This window comes from Moschus berezovskii, chromosome 3, assembly GCF_049115385.1.
Source record: "Moschus berezovskii isolate FMDL1 chromosome 3, NW_MosBer_1.0, whole genome shotgun sequence".
In the NCBI taxonomy this organism is placed as follows: Eukaryota; Metazoa; Chordata; class Mammalia; order Artiodactyla; family Moschidae; genus Moschus; species Moschus berezovskii.
The window spans coordinates 56641169-56661063 of record NC_142462.1 but is presented as its reverse complement, the minus strand read 5'-3'; the positions used below and the strand labels follow the sequence as shown (position 1 = coordinate 56661063).

Genomic DNA, 19895 nt, shown 5'->3' with positions numbered 1-19895 from the left:
AATTTCAAAAACGAGAGAATGATTCTGGTTCATTTCCAAGGCAAACCATTCAATATAACAGTATTCAAGTCTATGCCCCAACCACTAAATGTCAAAGAAGCTGAAGCTGCATGGTACTATGAACACCTTCTAGAACTAATGCAAAAAAAACAAAACAAAACAAAATTAAAAAAAAAAACACGTGCTTTTCATCACAGGGGATTTGAATGCAAAAATAGGAAGTCAAGAGACACCTGAAGTAATAGGCCAAACTTGCCTTGAAGTACAAAATGAAGCAGGGCAAAGGCTAACAGAGTTTTGTTAGAACACACTGGTCATAGCAAACTCCCTTTTCCAAACAACAAGAGAGATGATTCTACACATGGAATCATCAGATGGTCAATACCAAAATCAGGCTGATTATTTTCTTTGCAGCCAGTGATGGAGAAGCTCTATGCATGCTCAGTCACTCAGTTGTTCCAGACTCTTTTGCTACCCCATGGACTGTAGGCCCCCAGGCTTTTCTATTGCAGCAAGTGAATTCAGCAGTTGTGGCTTGCAGGGTATAGAACACAGGCTCAGTAGTTGTGGTGCATGGGCTTAGTTGTTCTGTGGCATGTGGAATCTTCCCAGACCAAGGATTGAACCCGTGTCCCCTGAACTGGCAGGCAAGATTCTTATCCACTGTGCCACCAGAGAAGTCCCTTAAGATTATGTTTTGAAAACAACTCTAATAATAACCTGAAGTTTGTGGGGAGACGGAGTTGATATGGATGCAGTTTCTTTCGCCTCTTTGCTTCCAACTCCAAGAATACTATTCAAATTTTACATTACAAAGATTTGTATTTTTAGAAAGAAAACTAGCAATACCTTGACCCAGGTCCAAATGTAAATTCACATTTCAAGTAAATCAACAGTATAAAAGGGAACACAGAAGGAGACCTCCCCACCCCCCCCACCCCGCGCCCCTCCCCAGGGAACAATTAGCAGTTTATAATCCCCTGGAGAAGGAAACGGTAACCCACTGCAGTATTCTTGCCTGGAGAATCCCATGGACAGAGAAGCCTGGTAGGCTACAGTCCATGGGGTCGCAAAGAGTCGGACACGACTGAGCGACGGAACGAACGGAAGGCTTCCTTGGTGGCTCAGAGGTTAAAGTGTCTGCCTGGAATGCAAGAGACCAGGGTTTGATCTCTGGTTTGGGAAGATCCCCTGGAGAAGGAAATAGCAACCCACTCCAGTACTCTTGCCTGGAGAATCCCATGGAGGAAGGAGCCTGGTGGGCTGCAGTCCATGGGGTCGCAAAGAGTCGGACACGACTGAGCCACTTCATGACGACAATGACAAAGGCTTGATTTAAAGAAAAGCTAATAACAGCTACTATATAGAGTCCTTACTATACTTCCCTTCTAAGCACTTTTACGTGGCTTAGCTCATTTAATCACCACAACCACCATATGAGGTGGATGCTAGTATTACCTCCATTTTACAGATGAGGAAACTGGCCAGAGATGGAAAATAACTTGCCCAAAGTCATACAGTTGCATGCAGAGTTTTGATATAATCCCAGGCAGTCTAATCTCTGAATATGTGTAGTTCACTAGTGGGTTACGTGAGGAAAAAAAGTAGATAGCCAAAATATGATAAATGAAGTCTGAAGCCTTTTCTTTGAAGAGTAAGGAGATTACACGTGTAAAAGGATAAAAAGATGTGAATACACACAGTAAGGACATATTGTAAATGACCTGTTGACATACATATATACATATATATACACACACCATGTTTCTCTAGTGTATATTTGTCCAAGAGGATATATTTATATAATGTGTGTACATATACTCAAATCTACCAAATAGCTACTTTATCAGGATAGAAAAAAAAAATACATTTGATAGGAAGAAAAAAAAATCCATAATCTATGAACCATTTTGAGGGAGAAAAGATCAACTGACAAATTTTTTTTTTTTGCAAATCCTAAAGTTTTATAAGTTAGATGTTAGATGTTTATAAATAACATCTTTCTTTCTCTTAAATATAGGATTCTACTGCTGCAGGTATTACCAAAAAGCTTAAAAGGGTCTTACTGAGGATTTGAAACAAAATCAATAGGATATGAGACAAGCTGATGAAATAGAAAGAGCACTAGACTGAAAGGCAGATTCTTGACCTGAATCTGCCAAAGCTCAATTAGATGACCCTAGACCACCTTCTCATACAATGAATAGGCTGAACAAAGTTCAAAAATCTCAAAGGCCCCTATCTATATTATAAATCTATTTTTTCTTTCATAAGTAAGAAAATAGTGATGGCACAGCTGAGAGATAAAAATGGAAGTGAGTAGAAATCCAGGTAGGTAAGAAGAAAGTTAAAAGCTGTGTAAGATTACTGGACCCTGAAGATGAGAGACTGAACTGAACTGAACTGAACTGAAGATGAACCAACCTGTCCACAGGGCAGGAAGAGAAATGCAGATGCAGAAAACAGACTAGTGGATACAAGGTCTGGGTGGGGGTGGGGGGGTGAATTCGGAGATTGGGACTGACATATATATTCACTGCTGCTAAGTCGCTTCAGTTGTGTCCACTCTGTGCGACCCCATAGATGGTAGCCCACCAGGCTCCCCCGTTGCTGGGATTCTCCAGGCAAGAACACTGGAGTGGATTGCCATTTCCTTCCCCAAGGCATGAAAGTGAAAAGTGAAAGTGAAGTCTCTCAGTCGTTTCTGACTCTTAGCAACCCCATGGACTGCAGCCCACCAGGCTCCTCTGTCCATGGGATTTTCCAGGCAAGAGTACTGAAGTGGGTTGCCATTGCCTTCTCCTATATATATATATATATTTATATATATATTATATTCACTACCACTCATCAAGTAGCTAGCTAGTGGGAACAAGCTAAAGCACAGGAAGCTCAGCTCAGTCCTCCGTGATGATTCAGAAGGGTAAGAAAAGGGGGTGGGGAGGGAGAGAGGCCCAAGAGGGAGGGAACATTTGTATACATATAGCTGACTGACTTCATTGTACTGCAGAAACTACCAAAATATTGTAAAGCAATTATACCCCTATTAAAAAAAAAAGAAAAAACTTTCATAAGTCTCTTCAAGTCAAGGAATCTTACTAAATTTCAGTGGGTTATCTGTAGGATCTCATTAATGAAAGATTTTCTTTTACGTGAACAAATGTGTTGCAACAGTTTTACACAAAAGTATTTCATCATTCACACTGCCAAGTCTGGATCTAAAACTGAACTCCTAAAAAGTAGGTTACAATAGCGGGGGAGAGAGTTAAGGCTACGACTGAAATCCTACTGAAAGACCTTTGACGATCTTTTACTAAGAAACTAATATTAAGGAATGGTTCTGATACTTTGCATATTCAGCACTTTTAATTTATACTCATTAATTCTGCATGGGGATAAAGTAGTAAAACTGCCATTAAATGAATACAAATGAATTATGTACGACCAAAACTAAGAATCATTTATTAGCTTAAGTTTCCAAATTATCTTTCCACTACCCCAGTGAAATATTTCTGCATCATGGTGTACTGTAAACATTTATCCATTTACTTTTATTTGGCTCACTATTCTAATTCAGGGCAATAAAACAAAAGTAAAAGCTAACAACAAGCCATGTAAAAAGGATGACCATCACTTTATTACATCTATAATTAACAGATCCAAAAGGAAGAGGGACGAGGACTTTCTCCTTTTAGAAGGGAGGGGGAAAAGTTATTTTTACATATGTGTGTGCTCATTTGCTCAGTCGTGTTGACTCTGTGCTATCCCATGGCCTGCGGCCCGCTAGGCTCCTCTGTCCATGGAATTCTCCTGGCAAGAATACTGGAGTGGGTTGCCATGCCCTTCTCCAATTTGTACATATAATAAAAAGCTTTATGAAGTGATACTTTAATATGGTCATTGGCTATTACTTAATTGGCATGTGAGTTTACTTTTAAAGAGCGCCTTTTATAGAATCAGCAATGAAATTCTTTTAAGAAAACTTTTCCCGTAACACACTCAACCGTCTAAAGAGCTCATCATATACGTTGCTGTAACGATTTGGAGGGTTCCTACCTCTGAGGAGGAATAAAAGGTAGACAGAAGATTAAAATGAGTCCTATTTCAGCGTAAAGAAAAGTTGCAACTGCCGCCCATTGGAGTGTCATTGTTTTTCTTCACACCTAGGTAGAGAAACACTTATTTTACTCTGTTGCCTTTCAAAGAAAATTCGGTTTAAGGAGAGGCCCTTGGGGCGCGAGGTTTCCGGCCTGGAGGTTTCCGGGGTCCGGCACTCCCCTAAACGGGAGGCGCCGGCAGTGACCCGGGGCGGGGAGGGGAAAGGGGAGAGGAGGGAGCCGGTCGAGGGTGGGCCGAGGCCCGGGTCGGCGCCTCCCCGGCGAGCCTTACGGAGCCGGCCGGGCGGCACCGCGGCCGTGCTTTCGGTCCAGCTTCACGGCGTCAGCCGCCCAACGCCACCCTCCGCTAAAGCCCGAGCCCGGTCCCCACCCCCACGCCGGCTCCCGCTCCGCGAACGCGCCGAGGGAAGGGCCGGCCCCGCGGACCAACCGCGGCGGTAGCCGCGCGACCCCGCGCCCCACGTCGCCTGGAGGCCCGCGGGGCTCTCGCCCAGCCTTACCCCGCCCGCGGCCGCCCGGCTCCCCGCGCTGCTCCGCGGCCGCCGACGCGCGGGACGTCACACGCCGCGGCGCGGGGAGGGGAGCGTGCCCCACCCGCGCCGGCCCCGCCGGCCCCTGCCCGAGCGCCGGGCTCTTCCCGACTCCCGGCCCTGCCCGAGCGCCGGCCTCGGCTGCGGGGCCCCGCTGACCCGCCGGACGGTGCGGACTCGACGATTAGCGTTAATTGTTCTCTAATTGGGTGGTGGAGTTACAGGATGACGAAGACTCTTCGGTCTGGTGGTCAGGGGCTCCCGAGGGCAGCGTCTTCTGGGGAGCCAGCTTAACATTTCTAATCAAGGGTGGTTTGGGGGGACCGCGCGTGGTGAACCGACGTTTTGAAAGAGCTTGTGGGGTCCGGCGAGAGAGAGCGGCATCGGGGCGGGCGGGTCAGACAGGGTGCTGCCGACTTAGTGAAGGTGGTTAAAACACTCCTTCCTGGTCTGTGTTTTACCGCGCACAGTTTCGTTGGCCGGAACAAGCTAGAAGTTACATATTAGAAAGGCCAGGCTCTGGTGATGCTGCCGCATTCTCTGAAAATGTAGGAAATAGGTAGCGTCCGACATTTCGTGTAAGGGTTTCCCCTTTTGTTCATGGGCTCGGAAGAGGAAATACAATTTAACTGGGGACTAACTGGAAAGAACAACGTGGGTATGGGTACCTTTTTTCAATTACTCTTTTCCGGATATTCAAATTACGTGAATACACTAAAATTATGACACTCCCCCCCCAATATTAACAACATATTAGAAATGTACATCAAAGTATTCACCTGTAGAGGATTATTTTGGGAACAATAAATGGTAAAAATAAGAGGTGGTTATTGAATATAAAAACACATTTAAGTCAGTGTTTTCTCTTTGTCACAAATATAGACAACATAGGTTAACCATAAGGGACTTAGAAAAAAAAAAATTAAGCTCGTTTAGAACTCCTTGCCCTTTACACTGACTCCTTGGAAACGCTGTGCACCTTACTCTAATTATGCCATTGTCCTCACAAAACATGTAATTCACCTCAGTTAATTAACAAATTTAAAAATGACTACGTTTTGACTGTAACTCCCTGTGTGCTAATGTGGTACTCATATTTAATGAAAAGCAGTTATCTTTAAAAATCCATTAACTGAAAAATGAAAGCACAGAGTGTAACTTAAAAAATATTACAACAGGGTGCTTATGTTAGGAGAAGGCAATGGCAGGCCACTCCAGTCCTCTTGCCTGGAGAATCCCATGGACGGAGGAGCCTGGTAGGCTGCAGTCCATGGGGTCGCTACGAGTCAGACATGACCGAGTGACTTCACTTTCACTTTTCACTTTCACATTGGAGAAGGAAATGGCAACCCACTCCAGTGTTCTTGCCTGCAGAGTCCCAGGGAAGGGGGAGCCTGGTGGGCTGCCGTCTATGGGGTCACACAGAGTCGGACATGACTGAGGTGACTCAGCAGCAGCGGCAGCTTATGTTAAAATGGATTTATCTCACATTCCCAGATTCGTGAATCAACCAGTTCTGTATAACTGCTTGTAAGTTTTTATGTTGGTGATACAGACCACTATCTTATAGAACTGTTTTTAACAAATCGAGGTAATCCTTGCAGTGGCACCTTCACCTCCAACAAAATTCTGCTAGCAGTATCTCCAAACCATGGAATTTTTTTTTCTTTCAATTTTTTGGCTGTGCCATGCCAGTGGGCTCGTGACAACCTTAGTTCCCTGACCAGGAGACTGAACCAGCACACTTGACAGTGAAAGCAGGGAAAACTAACCACCGTACTGCCAGGGTAGGTATTCCCTAAGTCATGGAACTCTAAAATTATTCTCAACTGCTGGGAGGCATAAAAATAACATTACTAAAAATGGTATGAAAATTAGGTTTTTAAATAAAACCTGGTTACTCTTCTCTAGGAAATAATATTTCAAGTACACAGTTGTCTTTTGGTATCTGTGGGGCATTGTTTCTAGGACTCTTGCAGGTACCAAAATTTGTGTATGCTAAAGTCCCATATATAAAATATTTTAGCACCAAGGGCCAACTGTGTAATTATCTCTAGATTATTGACCAAATTTTTATATTTAAGATGTAGGAGATAGAAATTAATAGTATCATCTATGTACAGGACTGATGCCGAAGCTGAAATTCCAATACTTTTGCTACCTGATGTAAAGAACTGACTCATTGAAAAAGACCCTGATGCTGGGAAAGATTGAAGGCGAGAGAAGGGGACAACAGAGGATGAGACAGTTGGATGGCATCACTGACATGATGTATGTGAGTCTGAGTAGGCTTTGGGAGTTGGTGATGGACAGGGAAGCCTGGTGTGCTGCGGTCCATGGGTAGCGAAGAATCGGACCCGACTGAGCAACTGAACTGAACTGATATTTACCAAGATCTCAATCTTCTAAGAATTTAGAAGGCTTGAAATGTAACAAATATAATGTCATTTAAAGAATTTCACAGAATCTTAAGATAATCACGATGGTGTGATCACTGACCTAGAGCCAGACATATTGGAATGTGAAGTTAAGTGGGCCTTAGAAAGCATCACTACGAACAAAGCTAGTGGAGGTGATGGAATTCCAGTTGAGCTATTTCAAATCTTGAAAGAAGATGCTGTGAAAGTGCTGCACTCAATATGCCAGCAAATTTGGAAGACTCAGCAGTGGCCACAGGACTGGAAAAGGTCAGTCTTCATCCAATCCCAAAGAAAGGCAATACCAAAGAATGCTCAAACTACCGCACAATTGCACTCATCTCACACGCTAGTAAAGTCATGCTCATAATTCTCCAAGCCAGGCTTCAGCAATATGTGAACCGTGAACTCCCAGATGTTCAAGCAGGTTTTAGAAAAGGCAGAGGCACCAGAGATCAACTTGCCAACATCCGCTGGATCATGGAGAAAGCAAGAGACTTCCAGAAAAACATCTATTTCTGCTTCATTGACTATGCCAAAGCCTTTGACTGTGTGGATCACAATAAACTGTGGAACATTCTGAAAGAGATGGGAATACCAGACCACCTGACCTGCCTCTTGAGGAACCTGTATGCAGGTCAGGAAGAAACAGAACTGTACATGGAACAACAGACTGGTTCCAAATAGGAAAAGGAGTACGTCAAGGTTGTATACTGTCACCCTGCTTATTTAACTTATATGCAGAGTACATCATAAGGAACGCTGGGCTGGAAGAAGCACAAGCTGGAATCAAGATCGCTGGGAGAAATATCAATAACCTTAGATATGCAGATGAGACCACCCGTATGGCAGAAAGTGAAGAGGAACTCAAAAGCCTCTTGATGAAAGTGAAAGAGGAGAGTGAAAAGGTTGGCTTGAAGTTCAACATTCAGAAAACAAAGATCATGGCATCTGGTCCCATCACTTCATGGGAAATAGATGGAAAAACAGTGGAAACAGTGTCAGACTTTATTATTTTTGGCTTCAAAATCACTGCGGCTGCTGATTGCAGCCATGAAATTAAAAGATGCTTACTCCTTGGTAGGAAAGTTATGACCAACCTAGATAATATATTAAAAAGCAGAGACATTAATTTGCTAACACAGGTCCGTCTAGTCAAGGCTATGGTTTTTCCCATGGTCATGTATGGATGTGAGAGTTGGACTGTGAAGAAAGCTGATCGCCGAAGAATTGATGCTTTTGAACTGTGGTGCTGGAGAAGACTCCAATCCTGGGTGTTCACTGGAAGGACTGATGCTAAAGCTGAAACTGCAATACTTTGGCCACCTCATGCGACGAGTTGACTCACTGGAAAAGACTCTGATGCTGGGAAGGATTGGGGGTGGGAGGAGAAGGGGACAACAGAGAATGAGATGGCTGGATGGCATCACCGACTTGATGGACATGAGTTTGAGTGAACTCCGGGAGTTGGTGATGGACAGGGAGGCCTGGTGTGCTGTGATTCATGGGGTTGCAAAGAGTTGGACACGACTGAGCTATTGAACTGAACATAATCTTAGCTTTTTTTTAATAAAGATTTTTTATTTTTGATGTAGATCCTTTAGGGTTTTAATGGCTGCGAGGCATGTGAGATCTTGGCTCTCAACCAGGAATTGAACCTGCACCTCCATGCACTGGAAGGAGGAGTGTTAACTACTGGATCACCAGGAAGTCTCCCTTAGTTTTAAATTACAGAAAACATCACATCTAATTAATTTGTTACATACAATTTAAAACAAATACCTTAAGGTGTGTAATTCATGAATTAGGAAGTAGCAGTTTAATTTTCCAACCTAAACTTCGAATTTAAGCCCTGAATGCAATTCTATACAGAATTTTTTTCCTTTTCATTTCATAAAGATGTTGGCATTTGCTGTCTCACTTTTCTGCACTGATTTTCATTTAAAACACTTCATGTTAACTAACAGATACCATATGAGCCATATTTTTAGTATTAAAAGTTTTATTTATTTAACAATGTTAAAAACGTGATTCCTTTAGGAAAAAAATTCTCACATTTTAATTCATAATAAGATTCAGAGCAAGGTCTGTCAATGTTTGAAACACCTAGGATCTTTTTTAAAATTAAAATTTGGGTCTACCCTAGAGATCTACTGAACCGGAACCTCTGAGGATGTGGTCCAGGAGTGATTTTTAAAAACTCTGTCAGCATTGTTTTTATTCTAATGTTTTACAGTCACTGATTCAAAGTAAAAACCAAGATGTGACCTTCAGTGGTTTCACCACAGAAAGAAAATAATTCAGAAAGTCTGGTCAATCCCATAATGGTCTGTAAGATAATCTAAGACTGCTGATGTGCTTGACAAAGCATTAAATATTCTTTTTTCCTGCCTTGAAGTTATCTTTTCCATCATATACATTAAATGTTGATGGAAACACATATAAGGAGTTCCAAGTTCAAGAGCAATGTCAACCCAGTCCCAGATGCATTTCAGTGGGGTTTCCTCATATCCAGCAAACATGGCCGGGTTTGCTAAGAGTCCTCTTGCAACCATCACACCTATAAATTAAAGCATATTTCATTTGTCCACACATTAAGAACTCATGGTTATGGGGTCAAACTCAATGAAACAAACTGAGAATATTAAAAAATAATTTATTACAAGATTTTACAATGCCCTTAGTCTCATTAAACAATTCATTTTTATACTTTTTATAAACCAATCAAGTGTAAATGCAACTTGTAAGACTTTTTTTAACGTTTTAAATAATTCTACATTAAAAATTAGTTTTGGGTTTTTTTTCAGGGTAAATCGGGATTGTTATAAATTGGATTTGCTTGAAGTTAAATTTGCATTCTCTCATCTAACAATAGGTATCACAGGGCTTGATATGCCAAAGTTGAGGCGGATAATGAAACTGCATGGCAGTCTGGGTTTCTTTGGCTTCTATAGCCACTCTTCCATTCACAAATTCTCATTTCTATTCTGTAGGCTCTACTGGTCACTCAGTGGATGAGATGGTGGCAGAGAAGTAACTGAACTAATTCACCCCAATTAAAATAATCTGTTGTTCCTAAATCGAAGGATTAACATTTTAGTAAACTGCTTAGGTTAAATTGGTACAACAGGAAAATACAGCTCCATTTTAAAGAAAAATAAAAACGACATTAACATTACTCTCCCACCCCCATTTTTTAATTTTTCTAATTTAAAAACAAAAAAGTCAAAGGACTTATTTCTTACCATCTGTCCCAGTAATATGCCACACATTTTCTGCTTCTTTTAAGCTTCTGATGTCTCCGTTAGCAACTATAGGTATAGACATACTTTCCTTAATTATTTTAATGGCCTCATAGTGAACTGGCTGATGTCTTTCCTCAATAGTTCTTCCATGGACTGTAATCCAGGAAACTCCAGTTGCTTCAGCCTTTCGACAGAGATCTACAGTTCTTGTAAGGTCATCATGGATCCTATAATTTCAAAATCATATCTATCTTTTTACAGCACACAAACCTTAATGCTAATATCAATAAACTAAACAGAACATTATTTCATCTACTCCGTTCCATTTCGTCGCTCAGTCGTGTCCGACTCTATGCGACCCCGTGGACTGTAGCCTACCAGGCTTCTCCGTCCATTGGATTCTCCAGGCAAGAATACTGGAGTGGGTTACCGTTTCCTTCTCCAGGGGATCTTCCCGACCCAGGGATTGAACCCGGGTCTCCCGCATTGGAGGCAGACGCTTTAACCTCTGAGCCACCAGGAAAGCAGCTATGCTGTTTATATTATCACCACATACCACTATCAGTGCAGTTTAGTTCAGGTATCAGTTCCCATTCAAGATCTTGAATTTAGCTATTTCACTACTGGCAATAACAGGACAAAGAACTGTTACCTAGTGTGGCTGTTTTTTGGCTTTGATAACTGAAAGATTCATCAAAGTACTATCACAGATGCGTTGAAAGTTGCTATTGTAATATTTGCTGTGCATGCTCCAATCCACAAGTGGGAGAATTATAATAATTTATCAAAATATGTTTTTAACCTGTCACCAAAAAACTATAATTTTTCATTTTTGATGTGAAATTTTAATGCAAATATTATTCCTATTTTCCACTCTTGGTATCAGAAATGTTTCTTAGCATTAGTTCTTTGAATAGTACGTTCAGTTCAGTCGCTCAGTCGTGTCCGACTCTCTGCGACCCCATGAATCACAGCACGCCAGGCCTCCCTGTCCATCACCAACTCCTGGAGTTCACTCAAACTCATGTCCATCAAGTCGGTGATGCCATCCAGCCATCTCATTCATTCTCTGTCGTCCACTTCTCCTCCCGCCCCCAATCCTTCCCAGCATCATAGACTTTTCCAGTGAGTCAACTCGTTGCATGAGGTGGCCAAAGTATTGGAGTTTCAGCTTTAGCAAGAGTTGTTTCTTTTGGGAGTGAGTTTTTTAATAATAAAGGGATATTTTAATTTTTTGTTAAATATGAAGAAATTGTTTTGAATTATAAATAAAAATTATGGTATATATTAATTCACTAAGCATCTTTGTTTCAACATTTTCATATTCTAGATGCCTGTGTGGGGCTTCCCAGGTGGCTCAGTGGCTAAAGAATCCGCCTGGTAATGTAAGAGACATAGGAGACATAGGTTCGATCCCTGGGTCGGGAAGATCCCCTGAAGGAGGGCATGGGAACCCACTCCAGTATTCTTGCCTGGAGAATCCCATGGAGGAGGAGCGTGGTGGGCTACAATCCATGAGGTCACAAAGAATCATTCATGACTGAAGCAACTGAGCATGCATGCAGATGCCTGCATACTAAAAGGAGACATCTTCACATCTCCAGACAAAAGGAATATTCTTTTATTTCCTGAGTAATGGATGGACTATCATACCAAGAGATTAAAATATTACCTTTACCTTATTTTAATAGATACTGAAAATCTGGGGTTTTCCACTTGATTTCTTACTTGTTTCACCATGTCTCGAACAAGCTCTGGCTTGTTTATTAAGCAAGCTCCATAACCTTCTGCCAATGCCCACCTTCATAAAGTAAACATAACAACAAATAAATGGTAAACAACCGGGAAACAAGATGCAATTCTAAAAGCACAGTCAGTGCATTTATCTATTTCTCTACCTAGCAATCTGGAATGAAACCATAATTCTTAAAATTCATAGATCCAACATTTCTAAGTGTATCAAGATTAGGAAATCATGTTCCCAGATCAAGAAGCATTTAGGGGAAATGGTTTTCACTGGCAAGTAAGAAAATTAAAGTTCATTCAACCAAAACAGATTTAAGTATTTGTAATTAATTGTAATTACTTCAGATTTTTTCAACTCCAAATGTGATGTTTATTATACATAACAAGAAGTTTTATTAATCTTAAGAGTAGAAAGATATTTTTGGCTTACAGCATTCCAACACCACTAAACAGCTTACTGAACTCTACTAATGAGTATACAAACATGTCTAATCTGATTTGGATTATGCTATATGTAAAACCTTGACTTCATTCTTTGAACATATTTTGAATTATTGACAGATAATCTAGTATGGTGCCAAGAGGTAAGGATATTATCATCAAATTAAGCATATTCTATCAACACCCAGTTACTCAGACTCAACCAAGTAACTGTAGTATAAGAAGAAAAGGTAGTTATAAGAGGGTATTCTTATAAGTGAAATTAAGTAAGAGAAAACAAGTGGTGATCTCCGAAATCATAGAATCACAGTGTTTGGAGCAAGTATGTCTAACATAGCAGTAAGAATACATTCTAGGGGTTGTTATAAACATCAGAGTCTCACATAACTACTTATGGGTGAGGTACAAGGCAGATCCACACATAAAAAAATTCTAGTGGTGAGGTGAGACAAAAACTTGTCAAGGGTCTATACATGTTGCAGCCATCAGAAAATATCTTTGCAAGTGTGTTTCTAAATATTTCCGTACTTTTTCTTGCTTCTTAGAGCCCAAGTTCTTTATGTCTATTTTCCTTACTTTTCAGTTTTTGGAATACCAGAATGGTAGTTTACCATGTCTACTAGTTTTTCCTAATCTTTTGAAAATTCTTTCAACTTCTTTGAGCTTTACCTCTGAGGGCAACCACAGTTAATGTCTATTCCATTCGCATAAGGACAGACTATACGAGCAGCATCAGATAGAAGTCTTGCATCATTAGCAGCAAACTGAACAATCAATGGGCAATCACCTGATAAAATGAATAGCTCAACATTAAAATTCACAGAAACACACATACACATGAGATAACAAATTTTAATGTTTGTACAGGATAAAATTCTATTTTTAGACTAAGCAGCATGTGTTCAAACAAGATAGCATTAAAATAAATTAAAATATTTTAAATTATTACATGTAATTTAGACTTGGTACAAATTCAAACAGTACAAAATTTGATAAAATGAAAAGTATAACACTTTTGCCAAACAGACTCCTTTCCGAAAGGTGAGATTATACTGCATTCTAAAACGTTACAAAGACCTGTAAAATTTAAGCAAATGTGAACATTCTAAATACATTGCGATCCCTATGGTGTTTTCCCCTGATGTATCTGGGATCTATACACAGACCTATTTTCCTGTTTTTAGTGCATATTCCACTATGACGGGTGAACTACATACTGTTTTTTATTTGAGACTCTTGCAAACAATGTTGCGATGAAGATACTCTTACATATTTTTGTGAGTATATTCATGAAGTAAATTCCTAGGAGTATAACTGCTGGGCAGGTATTAACACTCTGAAAGATCCTACAAAATTTTCTGAGACGAGTTTACTGATACGCATATACACCAATATGGATGACAGTTCTGATTTCCTTACAACTTATCCTACACTGTATATGTAACAACATATTTTTTATTTGTAGCCTTTCTCTCCATACTTTTTGCAGAGTTCTCTATGTGCAATTTTTCTTTTGGTTGCTCCCTTTTTATTATTTAAATTTAAAAATAAAACAATTAGCTCTGCTATCTATCATAAACATCAAAATATTCTATTTTCTCCAGTTTTTGTCTTTGAGTATTATCTGTGCCCTTTTCTTATATATAACAGTCTAAATTTTAATATAGTCAAATGTATCAGAGCTTTCCTAGGTTTTAAAGGACACATTTTCCTCCTCTTTGGATGTTATAGATTTTGAATAGATGTATTTTGACTTTTCTAAAGGTTTTTCTTAAGATTACCTGTATGAGATTTACTGGGTATTTACCAAAATGCAGATTTCTTGCTATGGCTCTAGTTCCACTGACTCAGAATTTCTATGGTAATCTACTGATTTACAGGATTATCAGAGGATAGGAGAACAAGCTTTTTCCTGAGGACATAGGTAGGGTTCTTTCTGCTTCATAACTCAAGAGAGTTATAAAATTTCAATTTAACAATCATTTATTGGTCAAATATATTTTCAATGCTGGGCTAGAAGCTGAGGATACAAATCCACAAGAAAAAAATTCCAACCCTCAAGAAGCCCATAGTCTAGTGGGAGAGACAGACATGTAAAGAGGAAATCACAGTACAGTACGATTAAGTACAACAAAAAGTCTGTGCTTAGGAAATGGACATGAATGGAGTGTGATTAAGAAAGTTCCTTGGTCACAACTTTAGAGCATTAAGAAGTATGAAGTGTCCTTTCCCAAAGAGACAGGGATAAGGGGACAGGCCTGACTAAGAAGGACACTCTAGGTGGAGTAGTATGAGAGATTAGGTCATGTTCAGGCACTTAAAATAACTTAGTATTTTGAAGAATAAAGTCGGTGGGCCATTGAGAAAAACTGATGGAAGATAAAGCTGCAGAACATGTGTTCAGTGTTCCAGATCATGAAGAACTTTATATTATCTACACGTGCTAGAATTTTCCTCTTTAAGTCAGTGGCTCTCAATCTTTAGCAAGCTCAGAAGCACCTGAAGGGCTTTTGAAAACACAGATTGCTTGTGACATACCCAGAGTTTCTGATTAAGCAGGCTTCGAGTGGAGTCTGGAATTTCCATTTCAAATGAGTTTTCAGATAATGCTGATGCTAACTGATCTGGGAAATCACACTTTGAGCCACTGCTTAGGGAGATGAGAGGTCTAAGGAAGATTTTGAGTTAGGGAAAAGAAGTGATCAAATTTAAGTTCTAGAGCGCTCACTTGGAGCTGTCTGCAGGACAGTTTGGGATGGGATAAGGCTAGCGGCAGTGAGATAGGAAGCTGCCAGGTGAGAGAATGGGGGCCTGAATGGAGGCTGACTGACACTTTGATAAATTATTCATAGTTTACAAGGCACTGAGGAAAAACACATTGTAAAAAACTTATTAAAAATTTACAGAAAACCGAAAGATTTTAAAATAAACTCTCTGAATTCTGCTGTCTGATTAGACAACAGTGTTGAGTTTTTCTGTTGTTGTTGTTTTGTTTTTTAAGTTTTACAAAGACAGCAAACTCTGGCTTTCACATACCTTGATTTGTGGTAAATTCACTGTCTCTGGCTTTTGCAGATCTGACAAAATCAGCAGCAACTATCATTGGTGTATAGCACAGATCACAATCGTATTTTCTGACTAGTGTTCTAAAAGACAACCTGTGAGCATATAAAACTTTAATTAGGCATTCAGAAAGCATGATAATCCTATCTTCTTCAGAGTCTAGTTATTCATTAAATATTTATTAAAGTTCTGCTATGGAAAGATGCAGTAGATGTACTCTTTCTATTCCTCCTGCTTAGTGTAACTAAAAACTCTGGATATTATATACAAAACAAACATAAGCAAACTCTGAAAGGGGGAGAGAAGAGAGCAGACAGGCTAGTGACCTTGGGCAGGACCTAAGGAATGACAATGGTGAGTTCTCTGAGTTTTGTTTTTCCCGCAAATATTCTAGGTTTGAAACTGAAGAAGCTGGCAACCTGGAAACAGCAATGGATGCAGACAAAAACAGCCCCAGCAAAAGCCTGCTCATTTTACCCTAAGGACCAAGAAGGGGGCAGCCTAGCAAGCTTTTAGATAATAACGACTCTACTCTAGCCCAACACCAGAGAAAAATCTGTGGCCTGCACGTCCACAAGCAAAGCTCGAGTGGGGAGCCTTGACTTCTAGCCTTCCAAAGCTGTCACAAAGTTTTCTAACACCCCTCCACGATGGTGTTAGAGAATGCCAGGTAGGGAACTGGGACTTTAATCCTTGTTGGCCAGAAACAAGGAGGCTATCAGTGGAGACCAAGTGGGGAGCCTGGAATTCCGCACCAACAGTGCAGCAGCAAGGCACCCTTCTCCCTCACCCCAGGAACAGTGTCAGAGAATGCTTAGTGAAGAGCCAGGTATTTCATCATTGCTCAGCAGTTACCAGGCCACCCCCTGCATGGGGAGCTGGAACTCTTAGCCCTGCTCAGCGGTAATGAGGAGCCTTATGCCCCTGGGGTGTCAAAGGAGACCAAGTGGAAAACCTAGACTCCTGCCTCTACCTGAGAGTAATGAGGTGGTGCTTTCTCATCCTTCCCCTGCTGTGGTGGTATCAGAAAAAGCGAGTTAGAGCAGAAGTTTCAATATTCAGAATCAAGCACTGTAATCCACCATATTAACAGGCTAGAGAAAAAAAAATCACATGACTGTATCAACTGATGCAGAAAAAGCACTTGACAAAACAACATTCAGGATTAAAAACTAAAACCTCCCAGAAAAACAGGAATAGAGGGAACTTTCTCAACTTGATGAGGAACATCCACAGAAAATTCTACACTTCACATTATACTTAAAGGTGGAAGAATACTTTCCCTCCCAGATCAAGAACAAGGGAAAGATGTCTGCTCTCATCATTCCTATTCAGCAGTGTTGGAACTTGGGCAGTGCAAGGAGGCATGAAAATCAAATAAAAGGCACCAGATGGAAAGGAAAAAGTAAAACTATATTTGCGAGTGACATTAACTGTCTACTTATATAATCCTGAAGAATTCATAAGAGGAACCTCCTAGAAGCAAGAAGTAAACATAGCAAATTCACAGAATGTAAGAATAAAACACAAAAAGCAATTTTACTTCTATATACCAGCAATGAACACATGAACACCAAAATTAAAAGTATAATAACTGAGAGTAAGCCTCACAAAATATGGACAGAATTTGTATGCTGAAAACTATATAACACTTAACACTAATGAAGAAAATCAAAGAAGATCTAAATAAATAGAGAGATACTGTGTTCATAAGGAAACTGAACACAACAAGGAATTCAATTCTTCCCAAATTGATATATATATTTAATACAATTCTTATGAAAATTCCACTAAGATTTTTTTTTGTAGGTGGAGAAAAGATCATTGTAAAATTCATTTGGAAAGGCAAAGGAATTAAACAGCTAAAACAATTTTGAAAAAGAAAAGTGGGATTTATCAGATTACTTGATTTCAAGATTTATTAATTCCAGTTGAGCTATTTCAAGTCTTGAAAGATGATGCTGTGAAAGTGCTGCACTCAATATGCCAGCAGATTTGGAAAACTCAGCAGTGGCCACAGGACTGGAAGAGGTCAGTCTTCATTCCAATCCCAAAGAAAGGCAATGCCAAAGAATGCTCAAACTACCGCACAATTGCACTCATCTCACACGCTAGTAAAGTCATGCTCAAAATTCTCCAAGCCAGGCTTCAGCAGTATGTAAACCGTGAACTCCCAGATGTTCAAGCAGGTTTTAGAAAAGGCAGAGGCACCAGAGATCAAATTGCCAACATCCGCTGGATCATGGAGAAAGCAAGAGAGTTCCAGAAAAACATCTATTTCTGCTTCATTGACTATGCCAAAGCCTTTGACTGTGTGGATCACAATAAACTGTGGAACATTCTGAAAGAGATGGGAATCCCAGACCACCTGACCTGCCTCTTGAGAAACCTGTATGCAGGTCAGGAAGCAACAGTTAGAACCGGTCATGGAACAACAGACTGGTTCCAAATAGGAAAAGGAGTGCGTCAAGGTTGTATATTGTCACCTTGCTTATTTAACTTATATGCAGAGTACATCATGAGGAACGCTGGGCTGGAAGAAGCACAAGCTGGAATCAAGATTGCTGGGAGAAATATCAATAACCTCAGATATGCAGATGACACTACCCTTATGGCAGAAAGTGAAGAGGAACTCAAAAGCCTCTTGATGAAAGTGAAAGAGGAGAGTGAAAAGGTTGGCTTGAAGCTCAACATTCAGAAAACAAAGATCATGGCATCTGGTCCCATCACTTCATGGGAAATAGATGGAAAAACAGTGGAAACAGTGTCAGACTTTGTTTTTTTGGGCTCCAAAATCACTGCAGATGCTGATTGCAGCCATGAAATTAAAAGACGCTTGCTCCTTGGAAGGAAAGTTATGACCAACCTTGATAGTATATTAAAAAGCAGAGACATTACTTTGCCGACCAAGGTCCGTCTAGTCAAGGCAATGGTTTTTCCCGTGGTCATGTATGGATGTGAGAGTTGGACTGTGAAGAAAGCTGATCGCCGAAGAATCGATGCTTTTGAACTGTGGTGTTGGAGAAGACTCTTGAGAGTCCCTTATACTGCAAGGAGATCCAACCAGTCCATTCTAAAGGAGATCAATCCTGGATGTTCATTGGAGGGACTGATGCTAAAGCTGAAACTTCAATCCTTTGGCCACCTCATGCGACGAGTTGACTCACTGGAAAAGACTCTGATGCTGGGAAAGGTTGGGGGCGGGAGGAGAAGGGGACGACGGAGAATGAGATGGCTGGATGGCATCACTGACTCTGTGGACATGAGTTTGAGTGTACTCCGGGAGTTGGTGATGGACAGGGAGGCCTGGCGTGCTGTGATTCATGGGGTCGCGGAGAGTCGGACACGACTGAGCGACTGAACTGAACTGAACTGAACAATAAACTGTGGAAAATTCGGAAAGAGATGGGAATACCAAACCACCTGACCTGCCTCTTGAGAGCAATCGTTAGAACTGGACATGGAACAACGGACTCCATGTTGTTCCAAATACAACAGGTTCCAAATAGGAAAAGGAGTACATCAAGGCTGTATATTGTCACCCTGCTTATTTAACTTATATGCAGAGTACATCATGAGAAACGCTGGGCTGGAGGAAGCACAAGCTGGAATCAAGATTGCTGGGAGAAATATCAATAACCTCAGATGTGCAGATGACACCACCCTTATGGCAGAAAGTGAAGAAGAACTAAAGAGCCTCTTGATGAAAGTGAAAGAGGAGAGTGAAAACATTAGCTTGAAGCTCAACATTCAGAAAACTAAGATCATGGCATCCGGTCCCCTCACTTCATGGCAAATAGATAAACAGTGGCTGACTTTATTTTTCTGGGCTCTAAAATCACTGCAGATGGTGATTGCAGCCATGAAATTAAAAGATGCTTACTCCTTGGAAGGAAAGTTATGACCAACCTAGATAGCATATTAAAAAGCAGAGACATTACTTTTGCCAACAAAGGTCCGTCTGGTCAAGGCTATGGTTTTCCCAGTAGTCATGTGTGGACGTGAGAGTTGGACTATAAAGAAAGCTGAGCGCTGAAGAATGGATGCTTTTGAACTGTGGTGTTGGAGAAGACTCTTGAGAGTCCCTTGGACTGCAAGGAGATCCAACCAGTCCATCCTCAAGTAGATCAGTCCTGGGTGTTCATTGGAAGGACTGATGTTGAAGCTGAAATACCAATACTTTGGCCACCTGATGCAAAGAGCTGACTCATTTGAAAAGACCCTGATGCTGGGAAAGATTGAGGGCAGGAGGAGAAGGGAACCACAGAGGATGAGATGGCTGGATGGCATCATCGACACAATGCACATGGGTTTGGGTGGACTCTGGGAGTTGAT

General features: G+C 40.8%; 1 pseudogene across 1 annotated transcript in view; it reads right to left on the bottom strand.

The window, feature by feature from the left end:
• Positions 1-19895, bottom strand: part of LOC129552399 (uncharacterized) — an 82690-nt pseudogene that overhangs the window by 55237 nt on the left and 7558 nt on the right. Inside the window, exons 3-7 of the transcript XR_016036163.1 lie at positions 15534-15655; positions 13167-13284; positions 11989-12111; positions 10300-10537; positions 4057-4163 (exon numbers count right to left, since the gene is read on the bottom strand). The product of XR_016036163.1 is annotated as an uncharacterized LOC129552399 (transcript). The remainder of the gene's footprint in view (positions 1-4056; positions 4164-10299; positions 10538-11988; positions 12112-13166; positions 13285-15533; positions 15656-19895) is intronic.